The following is a 20347-nucleotide window of genomic DNA, read 5'->3' as shown; positions in this document are numbered from 1 at the left end:
ATCACCGAAGGGTAACAATGTTTCCGTCAGATAAACGCAAACAGACTAAATCCTGCTCAGTTTGCGGTATCAACGCTCTTGTAATAAAAACGGTACCGACACTGGAGGAAATTTGCTTCGACCAGAATAAATGCTACAACACGGTAGAATTGGATGGGATACCTCTATAAATTATAAATAGAGGATCCTCTATACCCATATATGTAAATTAAATGTACATCCTACGCAATCGGGTGACCGATTTCGAACGACTTTACAATGGACATTGGATCGATATGCTTAAGGTTCTTGTTACACCGTCATTGAGTTTTTTTCTCACCTTGCCCTTATTCAATGTCTTTAAACGCAAAGTTTAAAATCGAATCAACTTCATGAGTTTTTAGATAAACTCAACATTTGATACTTTAATGTAAAGCTAATTTTTGGTACTACAAACAAGTCGTTTTGAAAAAAAATTAATAAATTTATTTGCCATCTTTTCACAATAAATTTCTGCGAAAACGAATTTAATAATTTTTTTCAAAACGACTTGTTTGTAGTACCAAAAATTAGATTTACATTAAAGTATCAAACGTTGAATTTGTCTCAAAACTTATTAAGTTGATTCGATTTTAGACTTTTGCATTTAAATACATTGGATAGGGGTAAAGTGAGATTACGCGCCAACGCGTCATCCAAGAGGGTCTTAAGTCGCATTTCACCAAAAATTGACGACATACTTTATGCCGGACCACTTGCCCCTTCCCGGGAAATGGAAACGACTTAATTTAGTCAGCAGTTGTTCACGACAATAGCAAAAGTGCATTTCTTTATTCTTTACACTGTGTAAATTACACATTTGTTTCCATTCATTAAAATTAAAATTAATTGTATAAATAACGGGAATATTGATCAATTTCAAAGCAATGGTACGCCCTTTACGGAGAATTTGTTGCATATTTTAATAATTAAAAAGGCCTTGCCATAGAATATAAAGAATTAGAAGAAACACTCTGCTCTTTGTTAAGCAAGTAAGGGGGATGACTCTCCACGTCACATACGAGAGGTCGCCAGAGGCCCTCAATGTTAAACTAAATGGCAAACTCGCAGAGTTAACTCCTACTCCATCTGTGAGTGACGTGGAACATCTCTTTCTGTATCTTTTATATCGTGGTGGTTAATTACTCGTCGCTAGAGCCCTCACTAATACTATCTTTTATGCATTTTGTATTTACCAATGCTAAAGGAGGGGAGCTTGCGAGGTTGATAATAACAGATCCTGATGCCCTTTGGATATGTGGTAGGGTCCCATGAGTGTACTATAACCCTGAAGTGGTTTGACTCCATGGCCACATTTGCGCCCGCCACACCCACTCAAAAATGCCCAAAAAACGCTTTCACTCCAGTTTTCACTCACTCAAATCCACGCCAGAAATCCAATTTTACTCGGATTTTGAAATTTCTTTCACCATTACGCTCCCAGATAGTTGCTTTCTTCAATCCCATATCAAACTCAATTTTGCTGATGATTATTTCGCAGGCGTAATTTGAGTTGTTGATTACTACAACAATCCTCATTCAGAATTTCAAATTTTAAAAATACTAAAAATTTCGAAAAATTGGGTTTGATATTGGATTGAAGAAAGCAACTATCTGGGAGTGTAATGATGAAAGAAATTTCAAAATCCGAGTAAAATTGGATTTTTGACGTGGATTTGAGTGAGTGAAAACTGGGGTGAAAGCGTTTTTTGGACATTTTTGAGTGGGTGTGGCGGGCGCAAATGTGGCCATGGAGTCAAACCACTTCAGGGTTTTAGTACACTCATGGGACCCTACCACATATCCAAAGGGCATCAGGATCTGTTATTATCAACCTCGCAAGCTCCCCTCCTAAGATACTACCCATCGGGCCTTGCTAAATTAAAACGACTTGATGAACTTGTTAATTCTGAAATAGAAATATTCCCTCGGCATTTTCAGAATTTCCGTTGGACATCAATTCATCTCGGTGGCGAAATGGAGTGTCCACCTCCATGGGCGAGAAGTGCGGAGGACAAGGCGCTAAATAATCCCGTCGTAAGCGAATTAATCGTAATCTTAATCCCAATTTCAAAATTATAATTTTGGAAATTTCAATACTTCAAAAAAAAATTGCAGATTTTAACAGAAATATTAAAACACGCCACTACCCCGTTGAAAAGCTGTCGACTGGTTTGTCGCTTTTGGAACGAAATGGTCCTGTCCCTTCCAAACTCAAGACTTGCTTTAAACCTGCACCATAAAGACGACGAAGATGGTGATGATGACGAAACCGTCCCATTTTTCGGAGTTTGTTTCACATTAGATGCCCGACTCGCGAAACACATCAGCGCCCACAATTGCGCCCTCTTGTCCCCTTCGTTTAACTATCGTATGATCGACCTTTGCGATAAATTTAGTGATCGGGTAGAAATCTTGGACCTCTGCATTGACGAGGAAGATCTCCTAACATCTCTGTGTCAAGTTTTGAAAAATTGCTGCCCAAATTTGAAACAATTGCGGATTGAAGCTTTCTTTTCTGAAGCACAAGATGTAGACCTTTTTCCACCTGGAGGGGACCAAATTCTGTCAGTAAAACCAAATATGACCTTGTTCACCTTCATTTGTTGGAATTACGAACCACAAATCCAGTTTCACAAAGTTCTCGCCAAATTCATTCAATTGGTTGTCAACGCCTCGCCAAATTTAAAAGTGCTCACCATTCCGTGGGGATTCTACCCAGATTTTGCAAATTCCAAGTGTCTCGAATCCTTAACCATCCCTCTTAATGATGTCGCACTAAGTCAAATGACGGACAGAAACAGCATTTCCAAGCTATCGAAAATGATGCATCAAGTCGGGGGACAATTGGTCAGCCTATCTTTTGGCTTTGAAAAGACTCATCGGCTCCCACCCTCCGAGCACTACGAGTTCTTAAACCCGTCTCAAATCAGATTACCCAGCAGGATGCCAAAGTTACGAAAGTTTTCGAACCGTAGTGTCGAAATGTTTCGAGGTGCCGATGTTTTGCATAATATTGAAATGATGCCTGCTCTGGAAACGTTGGTGATTGGAAGAAGAGAAAGAAAACAGGTGAGAAGTGTGGATGAAGTTTTGCAAGGAATTCGTAAAGCGAAGAAGATTTTGCCAAGCGTAAGGAACTTGAAGATTATGGAGCTGCATGATCACAAACTTTTGGACGGAGTGGCGACCGCGTTTCCGAACGTGGAGAGGTTCGAGATGGTTCGCTTTTTGGCGAGAGAGGAGAGTGAAGTGAAGAAATTGGAGGTGAGCGTCGTGCTGAAGTCGTGTCGGGGTTGGGCTGCGTTAAAACATTTGAAGATAACCATGTGGGAATATCCGGCAGAAATGGTGGAATTTATCGAGGGGCTTTTACAAGGCAGGGAATTGTTTAAACGTGAGTGCGAATTTGTAAAGCTTAGTCAGATACTGATCTACGGGGCTTTTCTTTTACACCCCGCCTGCAATGCTTGAAGTCACATGATGGTCGTACAGACATATGTATCATTATTCAGCATCCATCACGGTGGAACGAACTTTTTTACAAGTACCAAGAATTTGCACACTAAAATTCATAATAATATATGCAAATCAATTTGGAATCATTTTAAGACAAAATTCCTCGAATGAAAACACAACATGTCATGTCTGAATAGGACTATGACGTAGCTGCAGGCATTGCAGGCGGGGTGTAAAAGAAAAGCCCCGTAGATCAGTATGTATAAAAAATACTGCAAATAGGCGCCGTTCATATATTATGTAACGCAAAAATCGCGATTTTCTAGTCCCCTTCTTCGGTTTAACATATGTCATAGGCACGAACCACGATATCGTTGGAGGCTTAAACTCATCCTCCCCCGTTCGCTTTAGATAATATTTTTACGGCCCCTTAATTACATACACAAGGGTGGACCGCTACGCCACGTGGCTAACGATATTTCTTGCGTTGGTGGGGCGTAATGTTTATAAATATACAAAAATTTATGTATGCATTTCTCATTACCACTTTTGAATTACATAATATATGCAAATTTCTTTTATTTTCATATTTCAACTTTAAATTTAAATTTCAGGGCTAGCAACGTTAGAAATTGTGACGCTCCGTTTTCGTTGGGATAACGGGAGACACTTAACACGAAATTTTACCGAAGATGAGATAGTTCTGTTTAAGCAACTGTTGGCGGGCTTAACGTGAGTATGATTAAAAGTTAATTAATTGATTAATTATTGGCTCCGTACGTAAATATATGTGCTTAATTAACTTGTTCACGGGTTTTGTTTCTAGTTAAATCCAGAATCTACGAATATTATAATGGATTTCATTGCATCGAATAAGATGTCGTCGTCCAAATTCAGGATGATTCCGGGGGAAATATGGTAACGAGTAGTAATGTATCAAGTGTGTTTGTAATGAAATGTACATATTAGCAAGTACTAATTTTCTGGGTAATTCGTACTTCGTTTTTTATTATGAATTGAGCAAGCATTGTATTTTCGACATGGTCACGCGATTTGGCGTGAATTCAATTTTACCTAGGAATTAACTTTTTACCGTTTTTGTCCCGATGAAGTGATGTAAATATTTTGCTTGAAAATAAATAACGTTCCTTTGTATGCATCCCTGGTAAAAAATTGTTTTCACTCAAAAGTCCGTGGTCTTGAGTGTTTCATCACAAGTCGGGCCTTTATATATCTTCGCATGATATAGATTTTGAGGTATGTTAATTGCTAGATGGCTCAATTATTCGGACGTACATTAATTCTACGCGGTATTTCTTTGTGACGCCTGAACTGCTCGGTTTTAATAAATCGTTCCCAAATCAATGAAACCTTATTGCATTCGATAACTGCCAGGCAGACACACGCCGCCAGACACGTGACGAGTAAAATGAAAATCGTTTGAATACTCCCGCCTAGCCTGACCACCTGAAATGAGGTCGTTTCATACCGAAATTTCCCATTTTGCCCTCCTTTAAGCTCCCTTTCTCGTAATATTGTCGCGTTCAAGCTCACCTGACGAGACACCTGCTTGTAAATCCCTGAACTCATAAACTGTTTAAAATATTGCAGCATCCGCGATTCCCGCCAAATCACAAGGATAAAGCCGACCGGCCGGTCAAAAATTATTTTCTCTCCACGATACCATTTTTTAACGGGATAATTCCTCTTAAGATACTCAAAGTAGGTGTCGACCTCACTAGATACTCCGCTATACGCCGACCTGTCACACTGTAAAATTTCCTCCTCAATAAGCCAGTTTACGTCATTCGAGGCTACATTATTGTCTAGATGCGTTAATTTCTCCGGATACCAGCGAATCCTTGGATTCAGCATGAAATACAGTAATCGTAGTAAATGTGATGGATATACTAAATGATTGTAACTAAGGTAAATACTGAAATAAAAGAATTCTGCAAACTTGTAATTTCGAAGAGGATCAGTTAATCCCCACTCTGGGATGAATGGAGACAAAATTGTGTAGCAATACCCGCTAAAGTTCTTCACAGTGGAGGGAATTGCAAAACTCACGTCTTTGTCGCGGTTTTCTGTCGTTGCACCCCATCTGGCCTTGACCATACCGAAATCTAGGGTTGTTTGAAGTTTTTCGGAACAAGAAATTTTTTCATATGTGCCACCCCGTTCCCCGGGGAGAGGTGAGTTTAAATTAGTGATGAAGATACTTCCCGATCTACAATTTTTGTTGCAAAGTGGTAGCAAAATGGTAGCAACTTGAAACAAATAACGGTGGCAAAATATTTGTTATTTTAACGTGATTCCACAGTATGAAAAATTACTGTTAACTCTTCAAACCATTCTGCTACATAAAAATAACAGTAAAATTCACGCAACTTTTCATGAAAATTTCAACGAGAAAAGTTGCGTGGATTTCAACCAAATAACAACCGTGGTATTCACCAAAACATGGCACGAAAAAACAACGCAGATTTAACCTGGAATGTTAACAAAGAGAATGCGCGGAATCCAAAGTTTTTGCCTCCACTCCATCTTTCTCTCTCACAAAGTCAGTTCAATTAATTTTATTTCCAAAATGTCATCCCTCCCAGTCAATAAATTTTGTATTATACAGATTGACTGTAACGGCGAAAAATTTGTAGAAATAGCTCCCACGATTTGGCTGGAAGAGGAGGAAAAGTTCGTGTTGTGGCCACCAGCTTCTAAACTGAAAAGTTTCAGTAAAAAGGGAAATTTATATCCCCTCCCATCCTGGAGGAGACAGACGTATCAGAAAATCCTTGGAAAATATGGTGAATATCATCGATTTAGTTCAATTATTAAAGTAATGTAATTGATTATATAATTTAAATAAAAATAATCTCAATTGCAGATACTTGGAAAGTAGCTTGTGAGAAGGTTAAGATTGCGGAGGACACTTCCAATCTTGAGAGTGCGTCAGAGAATCATTTGGAAGGCCGAAAGCAGAAACATAATCGAGAATTGTCGCACCCAAACGTGTCATTAAGCAGCAGCGAGGACGAGGAAGAGAATTCCATTCTAGTTTTACCTCCTCCCATGAACGATGAAGGTAAAATATCTTGTTTATTAATAAATGCTTAACAAAAATAAGTTTTCAACCATTCACTTCAATCCTCTTAGGAAGCACTGAAGTACAACTATCAACTCAAATTAACGACAACATTCCTTCAATAAATCTACCAGAAGTAGTCAACTTGGAAGGAGAAGACATTGGCGTGCTTTTGGCCAATGCCAGCTTCAGCAGTTATAAATGATTTAAAGAAATTAATTGAAGGCAAATCTTTGCTTAGTTTTTACAGTTTTTATCATGTTATATCATTTAATACCAAAATAATGTAATTTTTGTCGCAGGTTATAATACAAGAATTATCAAAATTCTTGAGCGCCAAAACGCAGAAATTCTAGAGATAAGAGCAACCCTACATAATATCCGAATATCGAACGACGGGGAAGTTGAAGCTGATTTTTCATCTATTCCACATCATCATCTGGAGACGAGAGAACACCTTGAACAGACTGAAAATTGGCTGAAATTTGCCGACGCAAATCGAGATTTATTGGTCAGATTCGAACTTTTTGATTAATTATTCAATTTCATAATTTTGTACCAATTTTGAATAATTCTGATCTTCCAGATTGAATACCTAAGAATAAAAGGAGGCGATACTGTTGAGAAAAATACGAAAAGGGCGTTTAAAAAATTAGTCAGCCCTGAACTTGCTCGACAAATAAATTACACTGGAAAGGGAGGAAAAATTACTTTAAAACCTTTGGGAATTTTCTCGGTTGTAATTGGTTCGTTATTTCATATTTATTTGATTTTATTGTAACACAATAGTTACTACAAGTAATTATGTACTCTTTGATTAAATAGAAAGTGTGAGAAAAAATTATCCTGCTGCAACGGACAACATAATTGAAAAAGCAGCAAAAGATTTCTTCCGTTTTATAAAAGTGTAATATCGTCATGGCGTGTCAACCCGGATTTTCAGCAAGAAATATAAGAAGAATAGTTTCAAAGAAAGTACGTAAAAATATTGCAGAATTACATGAAGAACTAACGTCGTCTACACAACATAGTAATAGTACAGTGTTTTGTCAAAATTAATAATAATAATAATTAATAATAATAATTATAGCTCAGGGACTGAATCAAGTGATGTTAGCGATAGCGATATCAGTTTAATTAGTCGTGTAACCTCGGACTGCAGTCAGGAAGGAGAAGGATAAGGATAATTGAGATAATTGTGATAAGGATAATTGAGAAAGAAAATGTTCTCTTGTCTCAACCTGTGTGTACAACTTTTACCTCGTTTAAACTAACCCGTAATGATAATTGTTATAAGTTAAAATCAGGGTTTATTGTTGTTGTATCAGAATACATTAAAGATAGTGAAGTCATAGTATGTAAGAAATTCAAAAAGCTTGAAGACCTGTACAAATATCCCAGTTCCAGTTCTATTTTAGGCATACATCAGGTTTCAAAAATGTCAAAGAGTTTTAGAGTAAATGTAAGCCAAGTTGAAGCAAAATGTTGGTTGATGTCATTGGATGAAAAATTAATTGTTGTTCCTTTAATAAATTGTTAGTATAAATAATATAATATAAATTGTTAATAAATTGCGATTTTATTTCCAATGAACTGCGAAAAAACTACCGTTAATATTTTGCATAAATTACCATGAATGCCACCGTGGTTTTGAAGTAAACATTACTGTGGATTTGTTGCAAATGCCACGGTTATTTTATTGTTACTTTCCACGTTAAAATAACGTGAAACCCACCGTGGTTTTCTTGATGTGTTAGTTGTTGAAACCCACGTTCGAAAAACGGCCATCAGTTGCAATTCTGCAACTCAGTTATTTTTGGGTGGATTTAACGAAAATTGTAGATCGGGTTAGGTAGCACGTGCTTAGAAGCATGCCCATCAGGAACCAGGGAAAACTTAAGAATCGGAAGGGAAGCGCAGTGCTCAATTTTTTCGGAAGGTGGCTCACCTCGTCGATCAAGAGACCGGAAAAGTACAAGAATAGTTTTAGCGGGTAGAGCTCATTGTTCAAAAGGTAAAACCCTAACGAAAGGAGACAAGTCGATAAGAGCAGCATGATAAGTGTGACGATCCATACTATACAATCGTAAGGATCGAGATACATGGAAAACGAAACCCGATTCGAAAAGTGGGAGCAAGAGAAAAAAGAAAATCCGGGAAAACCCGTGAGGACAATTTGGTTCTTATAATCCCACTCTTTAATCGGTACTCTAGTATCGTAGCTATACTCCGGGTAGAAGCAGGCTTCCGTCGGAACCGGGTAGCACTCCGTACCACGCATGAAATGTCGCGTTGCATTAAGCTTATTTAATGCCGTGGAAAATAAGATTTCTGAGATTGGATGCTTTTGAGAATTGTCAGTCCATCGCAGCTCGTATTTTGACGGGTAGTTTAAAGAGCTTAATAAAATTGTGTCTTTGCTCGAAATTGTTGAAGTGGTGCAAGCGAAATTGTGTAGAATTGGGATAAAACTTTTTTGGTAACAGGATGTCACCCTATTTTCAGGGTGAAATAGTAACCCTGCAAATTTGACGGGTAGTGGCTGCTCACTTTGGACAGGTTGTTCGTACAGGGGGGAATTCATATGGGATTCCAATGTTTTTGGGCTACTTGGAATTAAGATAAAGTAGAAAAAGTCCGGATAAACCTGATTCCTCGTCTCGTGTACCTTGATGTAGTACTGACTTTGAGTAGCAATCCAATATCCTAACGATTTTTCGTGGGATTTTGTATGACGTGACGAATTTATGGTGACGAAGAGAATTACGATTTCGCAAAGCCAGCCCCTAATTTTGAAGATATCCAGTCCTGATAAGATATTCCTTTGTGTGTTCGGAAGAATTAAAACGTCCGGAAAGTTTCGTTTGGTCAGTGTGAAAGGAACGTTGCAGGTAGTTGATAACTCCGAGGTCGAAATACCGTTAAAGACTAGGTGATATCGACATGGCGTGGGCGTGGTGAGGACAGATGACAAATTTATTGTAGATAACGCATCCGTACGGTTTATAAATGGCAAATTTGAAAAAATGAGTAAGTATAGAATTATTGAGCGAGTCCAGAGCTTAGTTTTCGTCGATGTCATTATCTTACAGTACATAAATGTGTAAAATATTCAGTAAGTTTGCAATTATTAATTATGTGGTGGTCTTATTTTATGTATCTGAGAGTTGTTAGTAAAACTCGTCTTCAGCAAGCAAGGAATACAATCTTGCTGCAACACTTACACCAAATGCCAAAATTGAGAATGCACATGCATGAACGTTGATGTTCACTGGTTTGGTATTTACATATGTATGCGAAAATATGCATATGAATATGCCTTGTCATTAGTTTGCATAAATGCTGATACAAGTTTTTTGCGTTTACGATTTACATTTAGTGTTAATCCTGCTGTCGCTTTCGCTAAAATTGAGGATGTGGAAGTAATTAGCTAGACATGTAAGAAGTAAATTACTTTGGCAGGGAAAACTCATTTCATTTACATAAATTTCCTGGTATTGAATGTATACATGCGCCAATTTTTGTCCGTAGATATGTAAGTTCATATGTAAGACGTGCCCGCATATTGTAAGTGTCAGAATGTTTTAGACAAGCAGAAACGAATGCGTGAATCAAATGTAATGAAACTTTTGTGTTATACTAATGATGAGTATACCGAGGTTTTTCAGTGATTCAATGGTCAAAATACATCTTCCATGCCGGTGGAAAGAAGACTTTGTCGCACACCTCTCATCAGCGGTTTTCCACTCATTTTACCAACTTCTATGACCGTCATCTCCATAACCCGCCCAAATGCTTTAAAAAAACTTGGTGTCCTTTTTCATAAGAGTAATATTTCTTCATTTATCGATAAAATCTTTCAATGGGTCGACACTGAAGTACTTCTGGAGCGTTTTATTTTTTCTCGACAAAATCAAGTTTTTTTTCCTCGTAGAGACCCTGTCACTATTTGTTATTGTGACACGCAGCCATGTTCGGCCAAAATAAAACATGGTTGTTTATGATAGAGGGGGTCAATCTCTTGATGATACACGCTTTCAACTGAAGTTCAAATACCATATCGTTGGTGGAAGCGAATGGATTTGAGACACTCGCATTTTAGTCGGTCTCCAGCCATTTTATGTATTTCATTGGAAATTTTGCTTAGATTTGAATTTATATTTCGAATGAACGCTATTTTTACTTATACATGAGTAGAACTTTACACGATTGACACTTCGAGGTCAACAGTGCAGTAGTTTTCATCATCCACGACGAGAAAATTCTGGGAGTCGATTTTAACATTTTCTCAAAAAAGTTTGGAAAATTTGTGTTAGCTCCAGCTTTTTCATCTTCGTTGTATTTTGGCGCGGTTTTAATGTTGCACGTTTTGAAGCCCATCTTATTGGCTTTGATCTTGCGAAGTTAGGTTTTTGAAATTTTTAGTTGTCTGGGTGGAGCCCTCACTGATATGTTTGGGTTGCCTCCAAAAGATTTTTTCACGTTTCTCGTCAGTATAATGGTCTTCATCCAGACAGGTTGACCCGGGAAAATTTTAGATTTTTAATTTTTACGATCCTTAAATAGGTATGTCTAGTGTATGACTAATTTTGTCCTTGGCATGGCTTCAAGAATGATGTGGTCATGAGCCCTTTTCCGATTTGAGAAAAACACTTTTTCGCACCAGTGGCAAACTGATTTTTCCACCTCTTCTACATTTTATGCTGTCATTTTCTAACGAAAGGAGATAATCAAATTCTCTTTTCGGTTTTAGAAAGCTTATGCAATTTGCCAATTTTCATGCTTTTTACATATGCAAAATTAGCTGCTAACTGGTTGAACCAGTAGTGGGAACCTTGACACTTACAATATGCGGGCACGTCTTATGAGTAAATGATATATTTTTCTTGGTATTTGAGTTTTGCATTTGATACTAATTGCGTTTGTAGCATTGGCTAAAATTGAGAATGTGAAAGTAATTAGCAAGATAAACTATGTAAGAACTAGTGAGAAGTAAATTTTTACTTCTTTGTTAAGATCGAAAACGAAACTCATTTCATTTATCATAACAGCTTGGAGGATATCGGGTGAAAACTTTCAAATATGACTGAACACTTAGGTATGAAAATGGATTCCGCCGTTGGGTATGAAAATTGCTATCGCCATCTCAAAAACTGGGTCCAGTCGACTTTTGATATGCAAATTTTGAGCTTTTAAATGAAAACTGGAACCTGCATCATATTTTAGTACATAGTTTATGTAGTAGTGAGGCTTGGTGCAACTACAACTCTTGAACAAATTTTCCGAAACAACATTTGAATCACCACTCTCAATATTCTCATTTCCTGGACGGACTATGTAACTATTGCAATTATGTTGAAGTGAAGATTTTGAATGAAGTTAGCAGCATTACTGTTGTTATGCATAATTTTATAAAAATGAATCTTCAAATGTGTACATACTGCATTTAAACATGGGCTTAAAATACGTAGAAGGCATTGAAAGTGTTTATGCAAATGCTGTTTCGGAAAATTTATTCAATACTTGTACTTACTACCTATGTAAGATTTCCCTTCTTTGGGGACCTTGTTTATTTAATGCTTGTAATTGAGTTATTTATGTTTTTTATAAACATTATAGTGCTATTTTTGTGAACACCACGTATTCCTCAAAATTAGCGTTAGCATTGTAGTGGTTCTCAACCACATAAAAATTATTTGCTGAAAAGTTTTTTAATTGAATAACTCGCGGTTTCTTAACCGATTTTGATCATACTTAGATTATAATTTGCAGAACAAAAGACTCTACAATACGTTGGGTGAAAACGTTGTTATGTAGATGTCACAGAAAAAAAATTACTGAAAATATGTTTCTAAGGCCACATTTTTGAGTCTAAGTCGGGTGAAGATCAAAAATTCGGAAAGGGGATTCGGTAATCGTCTTTACATTGAGTAACAAAAATCTGTGCAAAATTTCATCAAAATCGGATGGGAAATTACTGAGACATCCTGCTACGTAAGTCACCTTTTTTGGGGTGGGGAAGATGCATACTATTTAACCCTAAGTGAATTTTTTGTTGCTACGTAGTTGCCTCACTAAGAAAAAACTTCAGGTTACCTATCATACTGAAAGATGCAATTTCTTCCCCACTACGTCGTTAAATTTTCCATTACATAGATGGAACCCGACATCATCACATGATATCGATTTTGAGCTATCATAATTATCAGATGGCTCAATTTTTCGAGCGTAGATTAATTCTGCATGGTATTTTCCTGTAACGCCTGAACTTAACAATTTTAATAAATCGTGCCCAAATTAATCTAACCCTCGTTGAGGTGATTAAACCATCCCACTGCGTATACTCGATGATCCACAAGCAGAAACATGCCGCCAGACAGGTCATAAGTAGAATGAAAATCGTTTGAATACTACCGCCTAGCCTGACCACCTGAAATAACGTTGTTTCATACCGAAATTCCCCATTTTCCCCTCCTTTAAGCTCCCTTTCTCGTAATATTGTCGCATTCAAGCTCACCTGACGAGACACCTGGTTGTAAATCCCTGAACTGAAAAACATTTTAAAACATTGCAGCATTCTCGACTCCCGCCAAACCCTAAGTGCAAATCCTATCGGCCTGTCAAAAATTATTTTCTCCCCGCGATACCATTTTTTTGCGGGATAATTTCTCTTCAGATACTCATAGTAGGTGTCGAGCTCACTCGATAGTCCGCCATAAGAGGATTTGTCGCACTGCAAAATTTCCTCCTCAATCATCCAATTTACTTCTTGAGGGGTTACATCACTCTCGAAACGTCTCAATTTCTCCGGATACCAGCGAATCCTTGGATTCATCATGGAATACAGTAATCGTACTAAATGTGGCGGATAATCCTTGTAACCACTGAAATAAATACTGTGATAAAAGAAATCTGCAAACTTGTAATTTCTAACAGGATCACTTCCTCCCCACTCTGGGTTGAATTGAGACAAAATTGTGTAGCAATACCCGCTAAAATTCATTAAAGTCGAGGGAATTGCAAAACTCACGGCTCTATCGCGGTTTTGCGTCGTTGCACTCCATCTGGCCTCGACTATACCGAAATCTAGAGTTGTTTGAAGTTTTTCCGAACAAGAAATTTTTTCATACGTGTCGCCCCGTTCCCCGGGAAGTGGTGAATTTAAATTGGTGATGAAAATACTCAGGTAGCACGTGCTTAACAGCATGCCGATCAAGAGCCAGGGAAAACTTAAGAATCGGAAGGGTACAAAAGTGCTCAATTTTTTGGGAAGGTGGCCCACCTCGTCGATGAGGAGACCAAAAAAGTATAAGAATAGTTTTACCGGGTAGAGCTCATTGTTCAAAAGGTAAAATCCTAACGAAACGAGGCAAGTCGATAAGAGCAGCATGGTAACTGTGACGATCCATACGATACAATCGTAAGGATCTAGATACATGGAAAACGAGACCCGATTTGAAAAGTGGGAGCAAGAGAAAAAAGAAAATCCGGGAAAACCCGTGAGGATAATTTGGTAATTATATTCCCACTCTTGAATCGGCACTCTACTATCGTAAGTATACTCGGGGAAGAAACAGGATTCCGTGAGAACCAGGTAGCACTTGGTGTACGCGGAATATCGGGTCGCATTTAGTTTATGCAATGCTGTATCAAATAAAATTAGGGAGATTGGATGTTTTTCGGAGTTGTCGAACCAATGCTGCTCCAATTTTGGCGGGTAGTTTGAAGGATTGAATAAAATTGGGTCTTTAGTTGAAATTGTGGTAGTAGTGCAGACGAAATTTTGTAGGATTGGAACAAGACTTTTTTGGTAACAGGATGTCACCCTATTTTCAGGGAGGAATAATAGCACTGCAAATTTAACCGGTGGTAGCTGGGCATACCGGACCGGCTGAGCATACAGGGGCAAATGCATATGCGATCCTAATATTTTGGAGCTACTTGGAATTAATATAAAGTAAAAAGAGTCCGGATAAACCAGATTCCTCGTCTCGTGTACCTTGATGTAGTATTTACTTTGAGTAGCAATCCAATACCATAACGATTTTTGGTGGGATTTTGTATAATTTGGCGAATTGATGGTAATAAATAAAATGACAATTTCGCAAAGCCAGCCTCGATTTTTAAAGATATCGAGTCGTGATGGGATATTCCCTGGTGTGGTCAGAAGAATAAAATTGTCCGGAAAGTTTCGTTGAGTCAGTGTGACAGGGATGTTGCGGGTAGTTGATAGCTTCGAGGTGGAAATATTGTTGAAGACTAGGTGATATCGACAAGGGGCGTAGGGCGATAGAACAGATGGCAAATTTATGGTTGCTAACGCAACCGTAGGCTGCGTAAAGGGTAGATTTGGTGTGTAATAAATAACGAGTAAATATTTAAATAGTAAATGATTAGTAATTGTCGAGAGCATGGTTCCTGTCAACGTGAAATACTTACAGTAAATTGGTAAAGTGTTTAGCAAATCTGTAATTAATTATGTTGTGCTTGTATTTTATTGTTAGGTATGTAATATTCACATCCCTGGTTGAAATACGTAGTGCTATTGTCACATAACTCCGCCAGAGGAAACCAAGGAACATAACAGTGATACGAATTGGTGCTGCTGCACATTCCAAATTGGTTATGTTAACAAAACTCATTTCATCTAAACAAATTTCTTGGTATGGACAAATTTATGTAGTTGTGTAAGCTCGTATGCTATATTTTTCTGGCATTTGCGATTCACATTTAGTCATAATCTTGTTCTGCCATAATTAAGGATGAGAAAGTAATTAGCGGAATAAAACATGTAAGACGTACATAGATACTTACATACGTATCAAAATTGGCAACAAAATTCATTTCATATACATAAATTTCCTGGTAATGAATGCATTCGCAAAGTTATGCATAAAAGTAATTTCGTTTGGTATGTATGAGTACATAAACCATGCTATATATTTTTGAAATTTGCCAGTGCTCGCAACGGGTCGGGTCCCAGGTGTGACCCGGACCCGGACCCGACCAGGACCCGGACCCGAATTTAGAAACGGGTCTTCGGACCCGGTTCACCCGGGTCCCACAACTACAGCGATCCAGACCCGGGTCTCGGGTCCGGGTCCGGGTCTTGAAATTTCTAGACCCGGACCCGGATCCGAGACCCGGGTCTTCCGTTCTCATATTACATCTAAGCTTCAAAGTTCCCTGCTTTGATTTCTTTAAGATATGCAGCAGTACTAGATTGTTCTAAAGTGTGTACGAAAACTGAAGAAGGATTTTACTCCATGGCCCCATTTCCGCCCACGACATGCCACATCCATTTGTAAACCAGTTTGTAATGGGCTGATATCTATTGACATTTGAATAAAAGAACACTTGAACTTGAACTTGAACATCCCCTCAATAGCATTACATCCGCTAGAACTGCCGCATTTAAACTTTTACCAAAAATGCAATTTCCGCTCCCTTTTAGTAATTGTCCTAATTTTCGTGATCGTGCATTACTGTTTTATCACATCCAAATTGAACTAATTTAAAAAAAAGTATTTTCTAAAATTTCCTAACCAGGGATATGCTTTCCAAAAAATCAAAATTTCAAAAAGTTGAGTTTGATGTTGGAAATTAAAAAGTAACTATACACTTGCGATCAAGACAGTAAAACAATCAAAGATTGAAATTAGATTTTTGGTGATGAAACGGTGATAATTTTTTCGCATTTTTTGTGCCCTTACGTAGGTGTGCTGGCGCAAATTGGGTCATGAAGTAATATCCTCCTTCGCTTTTCGTACACTCACTTAAATGTTAAATGTTAAACGTTTTTAAATTCTTCTATGATTAAACATCTTGATTAAACATAGATTTCTGTCTCTCATCACCCAGATTTGAAGTAGTCATAAGGACTCGGTTTTCGGGTCCTGGTCGGGTCCTGTTCCGGCTCCGGTTCCAACCGTCAGACCCGGACCCGGACCCGACCCGAGACCCGTTTGTATACCATATAAAATCGGTGACCCGGACCCGGCGGGTCCGGGTCATTTAAATTTTTGATCCGGACCCGACCCGGACCCGGCAAAAACGGGTCTTGCGACCCGTTGCGAGCACTGGAATTTGCGACTCATTCGGTTGTGGCATTGGCTAAAATTGAGGATGTGAAAGCAATTAACAGGATAAAACCTGAAAAGTGTTGAAAATACTTGCGTACTCATTTGTTAAGATCGAAAATAAAACTCATTTCATTTGTGCACTCTAAACAAAGTTGAGCAAAGCTGGTTGAGTAAAATGAAGTTGATCAAATTTTGTTCAACGTTGGACAAAATTTATTCTTCTAATGCGTCAAATTTACACAATAAAGTTGTGTAAAGTAAGTTTTACTCAACATTGAACAAAATTTGACTTTTTTGCTGATCAAGTATAAAATTAATCAATGTTGGGCGATAAATGTACATCGAGTTGATTAATTTTTACTCAACTCGTTGATTAATTTTTACTCAACGCGTTGAGTAAAATCAACTCTGCCTATTGACCAGCCACACGGATGCTGTCAGTTGGTTACAGCAGGTTTAAAACGAAGCATCAGTAAATTTACTCCTCATTAGTCAAAATTTAAAATGATCCGACGACCGAAAAATCTCCGGTTGAGTCCAATCTGCAGATAAGTTAAAAGGCAAGGTGTTTTTATTTATTTTTTGCACAATACAACTAAAAATACGACTAAAATAAAAAACTTAAAATATTTATTTGTGCTTATTTTTTGCAGAGAACAACGACGGCGACAGGTTTTTAATTGCTGGACGGTGCCGCTGGTTCACCAGAAGAAAATTTGGCTGATGAAGTAATTTCATCAGTTGTCCACATATTTAAATTAATCACAACCAGAGAGGTTAGTAAATTGATAAAGGTTTCATCAGATTATCTCCAAAAATTTTACTTCTATGTATATAGTTAGTATTTGTATTGTACTTCTGTAGAATTTATAAAATGTAAAACGAGTATGTACAATTGCAATAAATAATGAATTTTAATAAGGTAAAGAATGTGTTTTAATCAGCATAAAAAGCAACCTTTGATCAACCAAAGAGTAAATTTTAATCATCCATTTGATCAATTTTTAACTGCTAGCTGAGTAAAAATTCTGCAACTTGTTGAGTAAAAATTCCACAACTTGTTGCGTAAAAATTCCACAACTTGCTGAGCAAAAATTACTCAAATAAGTTGAGTAAGATTTAACCAACGGTTGTGTCATCCTCTTTTTTACTCAACGTTGGACAAAATTTTACACAACCTTGTAGAAATTTTCTACAACTTTGTTTAGAGTGTGTATGGCAGGTCTAACTCCTAACTCTCCATTCGTTAGGGGTGATCCATAAATTATGTCACGCTGAAGATGGGGGGGAAGGGTTCCAAGCATCCGTGACAAAGTGTGACATATGGGGAGGGGGGGTTCGGCCGATCCGTGACATCACGTTTTCCAGGCCTAACTTAATGCAAAATTTAACTCAAATTTTAATGCTTCGACTATGACCAAACTACAGTTTCGCAATTATTTAGAAATATTTGTCAAGTCGAATATCAAATGCATCCAAAATTTCAACCAAGGTTTAGATTTTAAGATTTTTAACCAAGTTTCTAAACTTTGTTCAACCCTCCAAATAATTTGCACAATATCCAATTGTTTGTAAATTTAAAAAAATTAAAATTAATGATGCCATAAAGTATAAAGTTTGCATAATTTCAAAAAATCATCATAATTTTGCAGATATTCATTCAACAATTTAAAAAAAAACATTAATAACTCTCCAAAAATTTGCACTATTTAAAAAATTCGTCCGAAAGAACCATATAGTCATAGTTTCAAAAATGTGTACTAATTGAAGACAGCTGCATGGTTAAAACATGTTAACAATTTAAAAAATGTATAGCAATATATGAAAAATGTGGTGGATTTTTTCAACTTATTTAAAACTTTTGAAATCTATTTGCACTATATCTTCATGAAATTCGGCAAAATAAAGTTATTTTGTGAAAAAACCCAGGTGACACAACACAAAAGATTCCTTCGTGAGTCCTGATATTACGCAATATTTACTACGCGCCCCCTTTCATACGAATATGCATGTTATTCTTGCTAGGTATCGGAAAAATTCAGATTTTCAGGCGTGACGTGACAAGAGGGGGGGAGGGGTCACGACGAGCGTGACAAGGGCGTGACAACAGGGGAGGGGGGGGGTCCTAAAAAAAGGGCTTTTTTGCGTGACATAATTTATGGATCTCCCCTATTTGTCATAACAGAGCTTGGCAGATATCGGATGAAAACCTTTAATCTATCCGGATCTATGTACATATATCCATATCCGGCCCTAATTCGCGCCCTCCAATATCCAGGTATCCATTTCTAGGTCAAGTTATCACTCATTCATTTCTAAGAGGTTAGAATTTTTATTTTTTTCTTCCATGGGAAAATATGTACTTAGAAATAAAACACCTACATACATAAAAAATATGTAATAAGTAAAAATTAAATTGGCTAACTGCATATGGTACGCGGTTCTTGCTAAGGTCATCTGTTTTATGGAGACACGGACGAACCAAAAAAATTATTATGTTAGTTCAGAATTCTGTATCATGGGGTACATATGTAGCATGCGGTGAAAATGACGCAAGAAGCTGAGTGAATATTCGTCGAACCAGGTATTGACGGTGCAAAGGGTAGGTGGTTAAATTAAACTTGGTCATACGTAATGGTACATTTAATATTTATATATACATGAATATCATTTCCTCTGAAGTCCACTGGACTAATGTTAAATTGGAAGAAGCAATTGTTGAAGTCGAACGAGATTAGATTGTGACTCGAGCTTAATTTGAAATCAATTTTAATCCTAGCTATTCAGATATTGATGACAGTTTATTGCCATAATACCTATTAGTCTGTGAAATACGTAAAATATTGGTCAGATTGCTCCATGTATACTCAAACTCGTATTTAAAAAATATTCTCGAACTGGTAATGTAAACATAAAATACATGCTTGAGAAACTTAATCAATAGCATGTTCGTTAAATACAACAGGGGCGGAAACGTAGGAACGTTAAATCGTGGTCCTGTTAACCAAATGGACAAGAAACCTTGTCTTAAATTAAGATTTTAAGATTGCTACGAGATGTTGCGTTTTACTTAAATGGTTTTGCGAAATGCGTAATGCAAAACATTAGAATGTTCCAAGAAAATTATTTATATTCAAATAAATTATGGTTGCACTTAACCAGCTAATATATTTTAATTCGTATTCAACTCTAGATAAATATTTAATTTGCGTATAATATCTTTCACATCTTCATATGCATCCAAAACATTAACAATACATACCTATATGTAAATACATACGATCCCATCCAGGCCCGTAGCGACGTTTCGTCCGGCCTGGAGAGTTTGGCCGTGGTACGGCCTAATTTTCCCCCGAAAAACTTTGAAACCCCGATTTTATCCTGTACATTCTATTGTGGAACCCGGCGGTACAGCCCCTCGGGGCGTACGGCCTGGAGAGTGTCTCTCCACGTTTCTCCACCGTCGCTACGGGCCTGATCCCATCCCCACTTGAGGATTGTATTTAATTATTTCTTATCACCTGGTATTCTTAACGTGAACCAGCCCATACAAGGATGGAAATAGTTTTGTCAATCCAATCATTATAAAAGTTTATCAAATAAGTTTCAGTTATAGTTTCATCCCTAACTTGCAGCCCCACTGGGAACATTGCTTTTCCAAACTTATACTCAAGCTTCTTTCTTGCCTCACAAATCTTGGATT

At 37.4% G+C, this 20347-nt stretch overlaps 2 long non-coding RNA genes across 2 annotated transcripts; both read left to right on the top strand.

The window, feature by feature from the left end:
• The first annotated feature begins 3269 nt into the window (after nucleotides 1-3269).
• Nucleotides 3270-4514, top strand: LOC118437517. Its single transcript, XR_004836146.1, has 3 exons — nucleotides 3270-3415; nucleotides 4092-4209; nucleotides 4304-4514. It is a non-coding gene; the product is annotated as an uncharacterized LOC118437517 (long non-coding RNA).
• A 2362-nt stretch (nucleotides 4515-6876) lies between these two features.
• Nucleotides 6877-7802, top strand: LOC118437369. The gene is made up of 3 exons (XR_004836056.1): nucleotides 6877-7073; nucleotides 7149-7308; nucleotides 7388-7802. It is a non-coding gene; the product is annotated as an uncharacterized LOC118437369 (long non-coding RNA).
• Nucleotides 7803-20347: the final 12545 nt, after the last annotated feature.

The sequence above is a fragment of the Folsomia candida genome, unplaced genomic scaffold (assembly GCF_002217175.1).
Source record: "Folsomia candida strain VU population unplaced genomic scaffold, ASM221717v1 Fcan01_Sc013, whole genome shotgun sequence".
NCBI classification, from domain to species: Eukaryota; Metazoa; Arthropoda; class Collembola; order Entomobryomorpha; family Isotomidae; genus Folsomia; species Folsomia candida.
Note: the sequence above shows the minus strand (reverse complement) of the source record. Positions and strands in the feature narration are given on the sequence as shown.